This window comes from Lathyrus oleraceus, chromosome 4 (assembly GCF_024323335.1).
Source record: "Lathyrus oleraceus cultivar Zhongwan6 chromosome 4, CAAS_Psat_ZW6_1.0, whole genome shotgun sequence".
Taxonomy (NCBI): Eukaryota; Viridiplantae; Streptophyta; class Magnoliopsida; order Fabales; family Fabaceae; genus Lathyrus; species Lathyrus oleraceus.
The window spans coordinates 337,262,409-337,277,903 of record NC_066582.1 but is presented as its reverse complement, the minus strand read 5'-3'; the positions used below and the strand labels follow the sequence as shown (position 1 = coordinate 337,277,903).

The 15,495-nt window shown below is 39.6% G+C and overlaps 1 pseudogene; it reads left to right on the top strand.

The window, feature by feature from the left end:
* The first annotated feature begins 7,134 nt into the window (after positions 1–7,134).
* Positions 7,135–9,209, top strand: LOC127137330 (ATP synthase subunit alpha, mitochondrial-like; annotated as a pseudogene).
* Positions 9,210–15,495: the final 6,286 nt, after the last annotated feature.

The window sequence follows — 15,495 nt, the reverse complement described above, 5'->3', positions numbered from 1 at the left end:
AAAAGCGCTCCCTAGGAGTACCTAGGACACTTTGGGTGCTAACACCTTCCCTGTGTGTAACCAACCCCCTTACCTGTAATCTCTGGCATTTTATTAGTTTTGATTTGAAAACTTATTATCTTTGGGTTTGTTGGTACTTTTCCCCTTTCCTTTGGAAATAATAAAAGCGTGGTGGCGACTCTGGTCTTATTGATGTTAAGATTGTCCATAGCTTAATGGTCATGAATTTACCGCTGCACAGTGCATTAAGCCATGCAATGTTGAAATGAATTTAATCATGAGAATCTTCCAAATGGTAACATGCATTACACCCATGCACAAGTCCTTCAATATTGAACCAAATGAAATGATTTTGGACTTTTTGGAAAGGCGAGGTCAAGGGGAACAACTTTCATGTTGAACACTTTTCCATTTGAAGCTTGGATCGTGATGAATTTTAAGGTGGAAGTTTGTAAAATCAAACATAAATGAAAATTTTCTAAGTACCAAGTCAACTATTCACTTCTTCCACCTTGGATAACTTTTGCTATGGACTTCAAATGGAAAAAATTCCTTCATCAAAGTTGGATCTATTTTAAACCTCTTCAATTTGGTCACAAATTTGACCTCATTTGGATTTGGCATGAAGGCGTTATGCATTTTAGAAGGTGAAGAAAATCACTTGTTCAATGGTAATGGTCCAAAATGACCTATAATGTTTCCTCTTGGTACATGCATTTGCAAGTTCAATTTGAAATTATTCCAAACATCAAAGTGGAAATGGACATCTTGAATTTGATCATGGAATTTTAATGGCTTTCATATAATAAAAATTGAGCAAGTTATGTGTTTGGGAAGTTAACCTCCTAGCTAGGGTTCAGATAAAATGACCTATAATCTTTCACCATAAAAAATGAGTTTCCAAGTAAAAATAGTTCTAGATTTAAACATGAAAGTTGTTTGGAATATCATTTTGAGTAACTTTTCTCTTCGAATCATTTTCATATGACAAAATGTGTAGGAGATAGGGTCTAAGGAACCCCAGTTTTGACCAGTTGACTTTCTCTGGTCAACCACCATGAACCAACTTGTTAGCTTGACATTCTCTTAATTTTTGGGAATCATGGAGGATCATATATGTTTAAGATGATGTAGTATGAAGCATCCTTTGAAATATTTGATTTAATGATGAAGAAACTTGCTGAGGAAGTTACACAAGATACCTAGATGAATTAGGGCTTCCAAGGCAAACAAGCTTCAAACTCTTGATGAATTCTTAATAAAAATGATATATGAAGACAATGGGGATACATATATGATGTATAGACTCAATTTGAACCATATCTTAATTAGTCTCCTTGCATTAAGGGTCTCAAACCCTAGATATGAGCTTGATGGAGCATAGGTGAGCACAGACACTACCTACCAAAGAGTTAAAATATACATTGACATATTTTTGGTATTTTGGTTAGTAAATAATGAAAAACAAAGTATGATGCAATCAAATGTGCTTAGTGATATCCCCCAATACAAACCCAATGAATAAGGGGTAAGGAGAATGTCAAGGTGTGATCCCAAAGCTAATGCACATTATGAGATAGCATGAGAGATCTTAGGGTCAAAATTGGGGTCTTACAGCTCCCCTATTTAAGGATATTCTAATTGAGGATGTGAAGGTTAAAATCTTCGTATCAAATCAGTAGAATGGACTTAAATAATAACATATAGAAAGAAATTTTGGTCCCTAAGAGACCTCATGATGCATATGATATGAATGTTAAAAAGAATATTTATGGGGAAAATATTGCCACAAAGGAAAAGAATCCGGAAAGACTAAAACGTCCACAGAAGTATAATGCATTCCATAAGGAAAACTCACTGGGGAGACAGAGACTCTAGGTAATAAAAGCCATGCGTAGGCCAAGCTACGACTTGGAAACAGCTCGAGACACGAGGGGGATTCCATGAAAATAAACCAATGGAAAGAACTCGGTCGGGGATAAGGGAAAATTTGCGGGTAAATCAGAATAAACCGAGGTACTCGAACCGAACAGGGAACTGGGGACTTCACTAAGGAAATACGGACTCAAACTCAACTGAGGAAGAATGAACTTAAACACAGAAGTACTAGAAGTACATTATCTATTACCGGTTATTGGGTAAGAAGATAACATATTCTGTCAGAGAGACATTTGTTACCGATTAGGGTAAACATATCAAGGATGACCTGCTGAGGAAAAAGGAGGTGTATTCGTTACTGGTTACTGGGTAAGAATAACCTACCGGGGAAAATATCAAATAGGATTTACAACTACCGGTTACTGGGTATTGGGTAAAAGCAAAGTACTCATAAATCGAAAAGAATATTACTAGTTACTGGGCAATAGACTCTCGAGGGACCAAAAGTATCTATCTAGATAAGAGCTAGAAAGAAACGGTCAATCAAAGACTCAACCCGATGAGGATGTAACTCAAGGGGAGTGGTTCCATCCATATAATTAACTGGGGAGGAAACTGAAACAATAATCATCCATGAGGAAATAACTCAGTGTGGAATGGGAAAGGTTAAACTCTTTCTACCTAAGGGGCTGACACTCTACAATTCAAAGAGAACAGACGCACCAAATCTGCACCTAGAAATAATGTCACCACAGCAGGGGATCATAAATAAGGAATCAAATGCAATAGCAAATGCATAATGAAATATCTGATGTATGAATATGTATGTATATGATTGATGATCATGCTAATAGAACTATCACAAAGGATACAAATGTCACAGATTTGAAACATCGCTACAATACTCAGCTAATCTCGATAAGATGGAGACACAACCTTAGAGAAAGATGTTGGGGATGCATGCAAATCATCCGGCTCCGAATACCTCAACCCTAGCTGGGGAAAGAGAGACGTTGTGCCGAGGATCCAAAGTGTCCACTCTGCGAGGAATTTTAAGTCAACATTATCTCAAAGGAGACAACCTCGTAGGGGATCAAATCAAATACTGCTCAAGAATCAATAGCATCGGGAATCGATAATGAACTCCGTCGGGGGCTTTTAGGATATAAAACTCTACACGGGGTCCATGAAAATTGTTTATGATGTGACCCTTCCACTCAGCTAGGGAGGTGATTACAACCTCATCCAGGGAAAACTGAATTGTTGTTGGGAATTAAAAAAGGAGACCAAACCAACCGCTTGGGGAAGACTAACAATGCTTTGCACTTTAGGACTCACTTATTCTCAAACCGCTGTTGATATTCCTCACTGAAATTAATCACTTTTAAAGTAATTGCTTTCATTTTTTTTGAGAAAGAATGATTTTTATTATTTAAATTATTTCAATATTATCATCATAAAATTCAATTCTATTTAGCTGAAGTGTAAATAAGAGTAGAAACAAATTGGATAAAAAGCTCAACTTTATTTAATAGAATGGTAGTTTGTAAATGACAAGACTCCATAGATGTTTACAAAAGTTGAAAATGGTAATTTACATGGAAAAGGGCTACATTGAATACAATGATCACTAATCCTTCTACCAACTTCAATATTCGTTGCGCTCTTCGTTTCGGTTGAGAGTGATTAATCAGAACTGTCTGACTTGCTCAAAATTGCTCATATGACTTGGGAATCAACCAACTGCGGTTACTTGCCATAATCCTTAATTTTTTCCTAGATTGCCCTAAGGTGGGGTACTCAATCTATTAGGATAGTTTTCTATTTTATGTCTCTAATTTTTGCCTGGATCGCCCTTTCAGGTTTTCAATCCACCGAGACGTTCATTTTTGCCTAAGTCGCCCTTTCGTGTTTTCAACTTAGCGAGTTATTCTTTTTATTTTAGGCGAAGTATTTCTTGACTGCATCGACATTCACAGGACGATTGAACTCTTCACCATCCATAGTTGTAAGAATCAAAGCACCGCCTGAAAAGGCTTTCTTAACATTATATGGATTCTCGAACCAGACCAGAATCTTTGAAGCTCTATGGGAAGATTGAATCTAGGTACACAAAAAGACCAAGCAAGCTAAGCCAATCTCACATCGAAACAAGTAAATTATAGCCCTTGAAAGCAGCCCACTTCGGAGTCTCTCATAGGAGAAGGCCTGACCTTTTCTCTCATTCCTATCGAGAAGACTAAGTCAGGGAGAGCTCTTACTTAGACAAAGTTAGTTGGGTAGGGTCACTCTAAGATTAATAAATCCTGAGTCATGAGAGAAATTCTCCACACGAACGACCCGTCAAGTTATAACTTACATTGGTGAATCGGACCAACACCTATCTTACACCAACAAAGAGTCACTTTTGTTACGCAGTTCGAAAGCTTAAGCCTTCCTACATATGCGGGCCCACCGGTTTAGTTTAAAGAGTCCTCTATCCGGACTCCCCCTAGACCTCTGTCTGGCCTAGGGAACTTCTCTAAGCTCGAGAGCTCCTGTCTCCTCATAGCGTAAGCGACTCACCTCTCCCCGGAAACAAACCAAAGCAAGCAAACTAACGACGAGAAAGTCTCATGGTACGTCTGCTAGTCCCTTTGATTCCCAATCGTTCACGGTGATAATAAAAAAAATCGTAGGCCGCCTTTTGCCCCGAATTTATATTTACTAAGGAATCACGGTTTGTGGAAAGCTCCTCCAGAACCATCGCTATTTTAAGGCATTTTTTCGGGGAATCCGTCTCTTCCCCTTATTTATGCCTTTTGCTGCTCCACAATCCTCTCTCCAAAACGAAAGTGAAAGAAGCCCGCGTACCCACTCTTCTCCCCCCCATTGCTGGGGGACTCGTCCTCAGGGACTACACCTTTCAAAAGGATAAACTTAGAAAACAAATAGAATCAAAAAGGCCATCATTGATGCGAAAAAGGCAATACCCTCGGTTAGAGCAAAGCCCAGGATTGCATATCCGATTAAATGTTTTTCTAATGATGGATTTCTTGCCACGGAATGAATTAATAAACTGAATACGTTTCCAATATCTACAGCACCTCTCGCTGAAGCAATTGTAGCAGCTCCGACACCTATTGATTTTGCACCTTCTAACATCTCGAATGGAGAAAAACTCGTCACGCTCTTTCATTCACTATTTTTTGTTCCCGTCGCTTCAAAACCTCGTTCCTTTTCTCTTGGACGCCTCACTTGAAATGCAATCAATGCATTCATTCTTTTTAATAAAAGAAAGTATCTCACAGATATCCTATTTGTAGATATGGGTCCGTAATTCTATTATTATATTATAATAGGGTGGTAATAGTTCCTATATTTGCCTATCGAACAACAAGTCTTAATGCATCGTCGACTTGATACTACCAGCTTAGATACATGTACCGAATGAGGAGGATACCCATACTAAAAATAAGAAAGGAAGACCCATGCATCAAACAAGATCTCTATCTATAATATAACATACCTCAGGTTGGATTCAACCACTTAGAATGATGATCTGCAAAACCAAACCCCATAACTTTATGCTCTGCCAGTCTTCCCCTCTTCTAGCTATTCGCATGCGTCGATCAATCATCTTCGGCAAAATTATCTTATAAAGTATGCACCAAGGATCCATTAGATTAAACGAAGTGCATGATAGACTGATTCTTATATCCTTTGAATGTGACCACTGGTTAGATTATGATTATGTAAATGGATCCCCATTAAGTTGGGCATGTGGACAATGTTTTAATGGATCACCCATGATGCCTGATGGGTAAAAGAAAAACATGAGAGCAATACGATACCTCATAGGGAAAACAATCATTATACTTAGGGTCACTCTCCCATCTGTTATCTTCATTGTATCGATTCAGTCTGGTCGATCAGGAGAGCGAGTGTGAGAGAGATTGAAATAGATATGCCCAACCTATCCATACGTGCTTGTTGAATAAATTGTATTCCGATAGCGCGACAACTCATTTTGTTTATTCCTTTCTTAATCCAGCATGCAGTAGGTCACTGAATATGGGCATGCTCGAACGCAAAAAAGGCTACCCGAGATACTATACTCTTTGGTTCCCTCCTAAGCCATGTGAAATCAAAGGAGGAACTCCTGACTCAAACAAATAGGTGTGATATCGAAGTGGAATCAATTGTCCAATATCTTCTCTTATGCTATTATTTTGTCGAGTACTCAAAACAAGATGAACAAGCGAGAGGAAAGAACCTCACATAAGCAAGCAGTTCGGTCTACTCGCTTCTGGCTTGGGCTTTGCGAATGGAAATTGCATTCTCGAAAATAAGGGCTCGTTCACTTGGCTTCTCACTTCGGAATGCTAGAGGAATGGTTGACCTAATGCATGAACCAACTATTTGAGATTCTGCCTTCCACTTTTAAAACATTGGGAAGGGGTCGGGCTTTCAGCTGATTCGAAAGGGATCGTCAAGCCAAACAAAGATTTGATTGTCGGTCTTTAATGCAATAGGTCGGCAGACAACCGAAAGATTAGGGATTTGAGATTGCTTTTCTGATTCTACAAGCAAGCGGGAAGGTCAAGTGGGTTTTGTTATATACACAATGTCATGGATGAATTTAATAATGGAAGGGAATGGCTTATGAACCGGGAAGTTACCCCTTGGTAGGGGGCATCAACATAGCTCTTGTCGGGTAGAGAATACACCGTCACTGATGAGTTTCCTTCTTGACTTCCCGCTATACCCCTTAGCCATCTCTTTTCTTTAGCATCCTAGAAAACACTCCTTATCCTTAGGCCGAGAGAAGGCATTGGTATGCATTCTTTATTTTTCCTACAAGGGAGTAAGAAATTTCCTTTTTCGTCCTTATTTTTATTGCATTTAGTGGATGTGTGACTTTACTATGCTTAAGGCAAGGAATTTATTTACCAACTTTCGTCCAATTGCCTCTAGTTGCAGCCTTCCAGTCTTATATATAAGTAGTCCAATCCCCTTGTTGTTGTATAGCGAAGACTAAGAATGTAGAAGGTATGGAATGATTATAGAATGGCTCAAGCAAAAAAGTCTTGCCCGAACACTCACTGCAAAGACGATTAACCGATCTTAATAAGAAGGGATTATATCAAGAAAAGGAAATGGGACCTTAACTTATTAAGAGGCTAGGCGGGGACCTTCAATCAATCAAAGATAAATCAGTCCTTGATGGATTCCCCTTTTGCAGTATTACCCTGGTGAAATTAAATTTTTAAAAATATGGAATTCCTTGTAAGAGTTGCGGAACTAATATCTCTATTAGAAAGTCGAATTACCAACTTTTACACAAATTTTCAACTGGATGAGATCGGTCGAGTGGTCTCAGTTGGAGATGGGATTGCACGTGTTTATGGATTGAACGAGATTCATGCTGGGGAATTGGTTGAATTTTCCAGCGGTATGAAAGGAACAACGTTGAATCTTGAGAATGAGAATGTTGGAATTGTTGTCTTTGGTAGTGATACCTCTATCAAAGAAGGAGATCTTGTCAAACATACTGGATCATTGTGGATGTTCCTACGGGAAAGGCTTTGCTAGGGCGTGTGGTCGACGCCTTGGGAGTACCCACTGATGGAAGAGGGGCTCTAAGCGATCACGAGAAAAGATGTGTAAAAGTTAAAGCCCCTGGGATTATAGAACGTAAATCAGTGCACGAGCCTATTCAAACTGGGTTAAAAGAGGTAGATAGCCTGGTTCCTATAGGTCGTGGTCAACGAGAACTTATAATCGGGGGCCGACAAACTGGAAAAACAGCTATAGCTATTGGTACCATATTAAACCAAAAGCAAATGAACTCAAGGGCCATCTCTGAGAGTGAGACATTGTATTGTGTCTATGTAGCAATTGGACAGAAACGCTCAATTGTGGCACAATTAATTCAAACTCTTTCAGAAGCGAATGCTTTAGAATATTCCATTCTTGTAGCAGCCACCACTTCGAATCCTGCACCTCTGCAATTTCTGGCCCCATATTCTGGGTGTGCCATGGGGGAATATTTCCACGATAATGGAATGCACGCATTAATAATCTATGATGATCTTAGTAAACAGGTGAAGGCATATCGACAAATGTCATTATTGTTACGCCGGCCACCAGGACGTGAGGCTTTCCCAGGCGATGTTTTCTATTTACATTCCCGTGTCTTAGAAAGAGCCGCAAAACGGTCGGACCAGACAGGCGCAAGTAGCTTGACCGCCTTACCCGTCATTGAAACACAAGCTGGAGACGTATCGACCTATATTCCCACCAATGTTATCTCCATAATGGATGGACAAATCTGTTTGGAAACAGAGCTCTTTTATCGCAGAATTAGACCTGCTATTAATGTCGGCGTATCTGTCAGTCATGTCGGGTCTGCCGCTCAGTTGAAAGATATGAAACAAGTCTGCGGTAGTTTAAAACTGGAATTGGCACAATATCGCGAAATGGCCGCCTTTGCTCAATTTCACTCAGACCTTGATGTTGTGACTCAGGCATTACTCAATAGAGGTGCAAGGCTTACAGAAGTACTGAAACAACCACAATATGTACCACTTCCTATTGAAAAACAAATTCTAGTAATTTATGTAGCTGTCAATGGATTCTGTGATCGAATGCCATTAGACAAAATAGCTCAATATGAAAGAGACATTCTAAGCACTATAAAACAAGAATTACTACAATCATTAAAAGGTGGACTAACTGGCGAGAGAAAGATAGAAATGCCAGCGTTACTGCGCTTATTCTATCTGTTCCTGATAGTGGTCACTGGTTTGATTCTTTCCCATTTTATATTTATCCTTTTTGGAGAAATATATCTCTTTCCTTCCTTGCTTTATAAGGCATTCATCGTCGCGGGTGCCCGCGCCCTTTTTTCTTTTTTAGTAAAAAAGGGGTTACCTGGAGGGCTCGCCTTGGCCCTTGGATTCATAATAAGAATACTTTTTTCCGAAACGGATAATGAAATTCTTCATATGATGCCCTCGGGTGAGGGTGAGGGAGGACGAAGATTCAGGTGGATTGACTTGTTTGGAAGCTTTGAAAGTAGTAATTCCAAAGCCAGTGTCAACCAACCGGCCCCCGACTATGCCAACCCTGGTGAAGCCGACACGCCTATTTATCACTCGTTACAGGAGGACGGACAGAGGCGCCAACAACTCTCTAATCGTCTTGGTATTAACTGTATAGGAAGTTTTATGCCCGACGAAGTTCGGGAGTCCGTTATAGAAATTCAAATTTCGATAGAACTTAAGATCGACAAATCCCTTCACTTAGACAGGTTTTCCGAAGATTCCCTTACGGAGAAAAGGCATTAGATAGGGGGGGTCCTCTTATACCCTAATGGGAAGGCTTTCTCATTACAAACTTATAATAAACACCTCCGTTACATGGAGAACTTTGGAACCCACCCTAGCGTCCCTTATAAGAGAGTTATGACAACTTTATATAATAAATAACTGGAACTAGAAAAGAATTGAATAATTTTTAAACATTGGGTAATTTACTTTATACCTACTATTCTGTTTGGTTTTTGGTTTCTAGTATAATTTTATTAGTTGCCATGATTGGGGCTATAGTATTGACTATGCATAGGACTACTCGGGTAAAGAGACATGATGTTTTCCGATGAAATGCTATTGATTTTAGGAGGACTATAATGAGGAGGACGACAGACCACTCACGATCGACTAAAAGGAAAGTCGCTCGGAGATATTGGTTCAAATCCAATTCGTGAGATAGCAAAGCGATAAAAGGAAATAAACTCTTTTCTTAACTAACTACTTGACTCATTCAATAGTTGGAGTACGGAAAAGCTTAAAAAGGTAATTCAGGCACAATTCTCAAGTATAATTGACTCATCCGACTAAGGGTCCGAGTGAGTCCGACCCTAATTTTTCCTTAAACCAACCCCAGGCGCCCAATGGGAAATGTACTCAATAGATGCTCTCTGAGTGACTAAGGAAGTCAGGGATGAGAAAGACATACTTTTTCAAAATATGATATGAGGTAAAATACCAGTGAGCGCCGCAGCAGCCCGGACATAGACCGAATTCGGGTCCTCAACTCTTGAGTATATTGACCACGGAACGGAAACCATGTTATAAAAATACTTTTTACTATCTTACGAGTGAGGTACTTGCAAACTATACTTGATAGATCCTTATCCAGTTCAACTTTCAAGAAATTAAGGAGATCTTCTAGAATAAAGGAATAAACATAATTTATTTTGTTATCTTTAATTGAGATGAGGTTCCTTCTCTCTGCCATGGTTTCATCCAACAAAAAGTAACTCATGATCTGATAGGCACTTGCTGATGCGTCTTGGACAATAGGCGTGGTTTTAATAATATTTTTATTTGAGAAGAATCCTAATAGATTCTCGAGGAACCGAAAGGGGTGTTTAGCGGACCGAGCCTTCGCGATCAGTTTCGCATAGTTCTCACTACTGTGCCTGTATTTTATAAAGTTATTAGAAAACCATTTCATTGCATCTTTGAAACTCTCGAATGACTGGTAATGGAAGCTTGTAGCACATAGGAAATGGCTTTTCATAGAATCTGTAATCTTATTAGTTGATCTAAAATCATCAGCAAAGACGATCAGGCTTCTTGCTAGATCACCCTCGTGTAAATGCAAGATCCCACTGCGGTAGATTCTACTTCGGAAGTCGACAAAGGCAGGAAAAATTTATATCCATCATAGGCTGATGCCACATTAATAATCAATTGCTCATAACGAGCACGATGTATGTTCTTATATAATGTATTTAACAAATAGCTTAAACTCTATTTTTCGTTAATATCTACATCTTTCAAGTGTAACACTCTAAGTAAGCTTAATACCCCTTTTCTATTCATTGAGGCTAGAAATTATGGCATGAGTAAACCATTTTCAACAAATAAGTTCTCATTATTTTTGAAGATATTTCAACCAATCACTGTTGATTTGAAAGGCCTGACCCTGTAGCATGTTCATTACACAGATCATACTCATTTGGTGGAAGAAAAATATTGAAGTGATTAAAGTTTGCGCTACTTAACAGGCGATAACGATCATACATATCTAATGTTGGACAAATTAAGTAACCCCCTATAAGATCGGACATCTGGCTAGCATTTTCACCATCATTGCGGGCATTCCGCCACTCTATAGGTGGGTATACCATATTCAAGTTTTACTTGATAGGTAATAATGAGATGTAAAAATAGCACACAACGTACAAAGCGCTTGGATGAAAATAAGATCCTTTCTTTTTCTTCACTTTAGTTTAATTGCTCAAATAACTTATAAAAGTCATCAATCCCCTTTCCTCCATGAAACTAACTAAGCTGGAACCGATGGGATTTCGTAGGATTTTCCGAAAAAGGTGCCTCACCGAGTATAAATACAAATGGATGAAACAACTCTAGCATATAAACTAGAGAATGACAGATGTATTCACTCTGTGTTTTTTCGATCTTGTACTTTATAGTAATAGTACACTGAACACCAACCCAATCTCATATGGATAATAAACTCCTATACCAGTGATACATTGACTATAACTTTAAAGGGTACCACAATGTGAGATGTACTAAGGCAGAAAGCAACCTCGCTTATAGTGTTCGTGACCAATCCCCATCACTTCACTCGTCTAGAAGACAGATAAGAGTTAAAGCTTTAGTAGTATGCCAGGGACATTGTACTTTTCATTTCCGTGACTGAGACACTGGCTAAGAAGACATGGACTTGATTATACTCTAACGGCTCACACATAGTATATGGTACTTTTATACGTTACCACTAGTTGCCATTTTTGCTTATGAAACAAGAGCAGCTTATCCCGAGGAGAACTGAGCATACGTCTGATTTCTTAGGGTAGTCACTCAACAGTTCTATCGAGGCAGAAGAAAAAGAGCTAAGTTATTCTCTCTAGCTTGGGAATCTTAACCAGGGAAGTGAACAGCTTCACATCTTACTGGGGGTGTGCCCTGCTAAAGGAAGATCATCTTTCTTCATTGTTAGGATCAACAGAAAAGATCCCTCTAAAATCTGATTTAGGGCTCGAGCCTCGGGGTCTTGGAACTGATTGAAAAAGGGAACTTTGTTACAACTTCACCTACCACCAAAGTAATATTTTACTATTTCTTGGTAAAAGCTAGTTTGCCTAAGACATGAGCTAGTTGATGCTGGTCTATGGCAATTTCATCCTCGGTTAGTCAAACTCGTTACTAAAGCCTTGTATGTCTTAAGACCCCATTCCTCAACAATTGGGACAAAGCTATCTAACTTACCTTATTTCCGAGTAGTTCCTAGGGGGTCAAGACCTTAATGGACCACCCAATCCTACCTAAAAAACTGGGTTTATTTCGAGAACGTGATCTATCTTGTTTCCTGCCAAGACGTCTGCTTGGTTCCTGGTTTCCCGTTCTCTTTGTCTAAGGCTAAGAAAGAATTCTATGGTCATTTTCTATGGAGCTCTAGTTACTATCATACCATCGAAATAGACGAGAGTTTTGGTATATCTTCAATCAAGTATAAATGTTTTCTATAAAGTCAAAGAAAGAAGTATCCCTCCCCGAAGGTAAAAATCATGCTTTTAAAATGCAAGGGAAATAGTTAGTATCCGGGCTTGCACCCCTATAATTCTTTATCTAACTCGGTACCTTGCTTGACTTGAGGGCACGACACTTACTTACTAGTAAAAGTCTTCATAATAAATCACTATTCTAAATGTCTCCTTATGGTTGAGTTAGGTGGGAGTCCCTTTTTATAACCCAATAACATAACCCTCTCCCCAAGGGTTAGGCCTATTCGATCTAAAGAATAACTTATTTCACTGGTATGGAAGAGTAGGAGGGGTAGGCCATGGGATTTGCTTAACTAATTTTTTTCGTTTCTTTCCCTTTCCCCTGTAGTGAAGCAGGAACTCAGAGTAACATTGCTATATAATCGATTTTCGAAACAGCAAACTTCATCCGTTGAACGCAAGTAAGCGATAGGCGATATGGCATACCTTTTGGCACTACCTTCAGCACTCTCCCGAGCTCACAAAGTATTCCACGTATCCATGATGAGGAAATACGTACCGTCGCCAGAGCATATCTGGTTGATAGACGATATGGTTGTAGATAATAAATTAACTTATGAAGAATTCCCGGAGAAGATTGTTGACAGAAAGGATCAGGTACTCAGGACGCACACAATTCCATATGTCGTGTAGGAATCATTCCGAGCGCGAAGCTACATGTGAACTAGAGGAGAAGATGTGGGAAGAGAACCCTCACCTTTTCGACACGCCAAGTAATAGTTTTGTCATCAAAACTAACACTTAATGATTTAAATCGATATGGATATAGTCTCGCACCTTTCTATAGGTTTTCCAAGTATCTATCCCTCGGTATGGTCGTTCCCTTGGACCCTAACCTAACATAAAAGGTCATGTGCCATCCCGCTTCTGCTAGAATCAAAGCCAATACCCTGAAGAGGTATAAAGGTCAACGATGGAAGGTACCTAGGAAGCAGAACTCGCCAAGAGTCTGAGATCTGATTGAACAATTGTAAGATTTTCATCATATCAAATGCTCTTTCAGTGTGCAGAAACTTGGGAGGGGTCATAATAAAATAAATTATTCTCACACTTAATTGCTTTGCCAACGGTATGACCCGTGACAAAGTGAATAAAAGAAGGATAGATATAACTGAACTAATGTGTCCTCCTTATCCTTCCTCAATATCACCTTACGGTGAAATGAAGGAATGATCCTAGGTAGACCATTCCGACTGAGGGAGACGAAAACTGGTAGTCTCTCATGCTCGTAAGGCGGCCCAGTGTAAAATTGTTGAAGGGCCACACTGCTTTAAATAAATTGTAGTAGATAAAGGACCAGACTTATGGTATAATTGACGTACCTATTTTGCAAACAAGTGCGCATCTATACAGTTCTCCTTTGAAAGTCTATCAGTGACCTTTCAGAAAGATTTCGGGTTCATTCCACTGAAACTAGCTGGCAATATCTTAGAAGTGCTATTCCCTCTCAGCTTCAAAAGGGCTTCCCCGAGGAGAGTACGAGGCATCTCTATGGTTCCAATATGGTATCGCAGAGTTCGTCGATCTTCTTCTGACTAGTGTCGTGCTGTCAAATATAAATATAATACAATATTGGTTGGGAATCTTTTTGACCTTCAATGTGTCTAGGGTAGGGACCTATCTTCTTCGTAGTGGCCCGTCTCTCTCTTAGTATGAGCCCCGGAACTGCTTGTTATACATACCGCCCGCCAGCTGTATTTCCCGGCGCTTCTGCCTTCTGCCATTGAGGTGTGAGGTTAAGAATGATCAAAATAAGACACGATAAAATGTGGGTGACTAAATGGGAGCATCTCCTTTCTTGCTCGGTAAGCTCCTATCGTGCGTGGTTTTCGATTGTCGATTGCTTTTGTACTTTGACCCTTGGCTAGTTCACTGAGCTATATCGGGGACTTAGCGTTCGACTGTTGCCAACTCGGGGGTTGAACCCGAGAACTTATGTTCTGAGTGAGAGGTGGAAACCTTCTTGGTTAGAGTAAAGGAGAGTGAGAACCGTTCTAGGGAAATAAATAGGGATTCCGCATGCATCTCGAGAAACTGGACAAAAGTACCTATTTTGTTTGTGAGGTGGTAAGGCAGATTTCTGAGAGTTGTTCTGTACCTCTTGAGTTCTGAACTAGAGTCAAACCTCCACAAACCCTTGGTGGACAGGCTTTCATACCGAAACAGCTGACTTACTTGCATCCCTTTGATTGCTTAGTTTCTCCTCCTTGCTGCACTATTATGGTACATCGGTCTAATCCTCTGATCTCGTGACTTACCTTTAATTTACTTGTTTTTATCTTTCATCTTTCTATCCTATGCAAAAAAAATTGAGGAAGATTCTATTAATATCCCCATCCATAGTAAAGACTCTTATCAAATACGCAGTTGCCAGATTACACAAAGCCATTTTCAATGTGCTAATTCAACCTTCTTTATAAAGAGGATATGCCATATGGTGCCCTGGCGATTAGAGCTAAGAAATATACATAAGATCGATCTAGCCTAATAAACAAGGCTCCATTCCGGCTTAATTAATTATTGCCTCCTACCGTATGGCATCTCCTCTACTTCAATTCAAACTAGCATTTTGCCCCTTTCCTCTTTCTTTGCTGCAATAGATGAGATTGGAATTGGGCTAGTTCCAATCCTTCGTCAAGTCACTTAGACGACATCATGAAAGGTATTGACCTTTGGAAAGTAACTTCATACCTTAGACGGTTTAGGCTTTTGATTCGACAGTTGGGATTAACCTTTCACTATCACTTAAGGAACAATTCTTTTTATTGCTAATTCCCAGTCCTCTAGGCCCAATAGACTGAAAGCAAGGAACTTCACTCTAAGTTGGGGAAGTAATGAAGGGTAAATAGCGTAGATAAGAAAGGGTGTCCTTAGCAGGCTAGACATATATTGAATGAAGAAAGAGAGGTAAATGAGACTCGTATGCCAGTTTCCATATTGTTTTTGTCGGGGGTATTGGCAGAATTGGGTTCTACTCCCATAGCCCCTTTCGTTGCGGCATTCCCCCAAGGAAAGAAAGATAAAGACGAGAT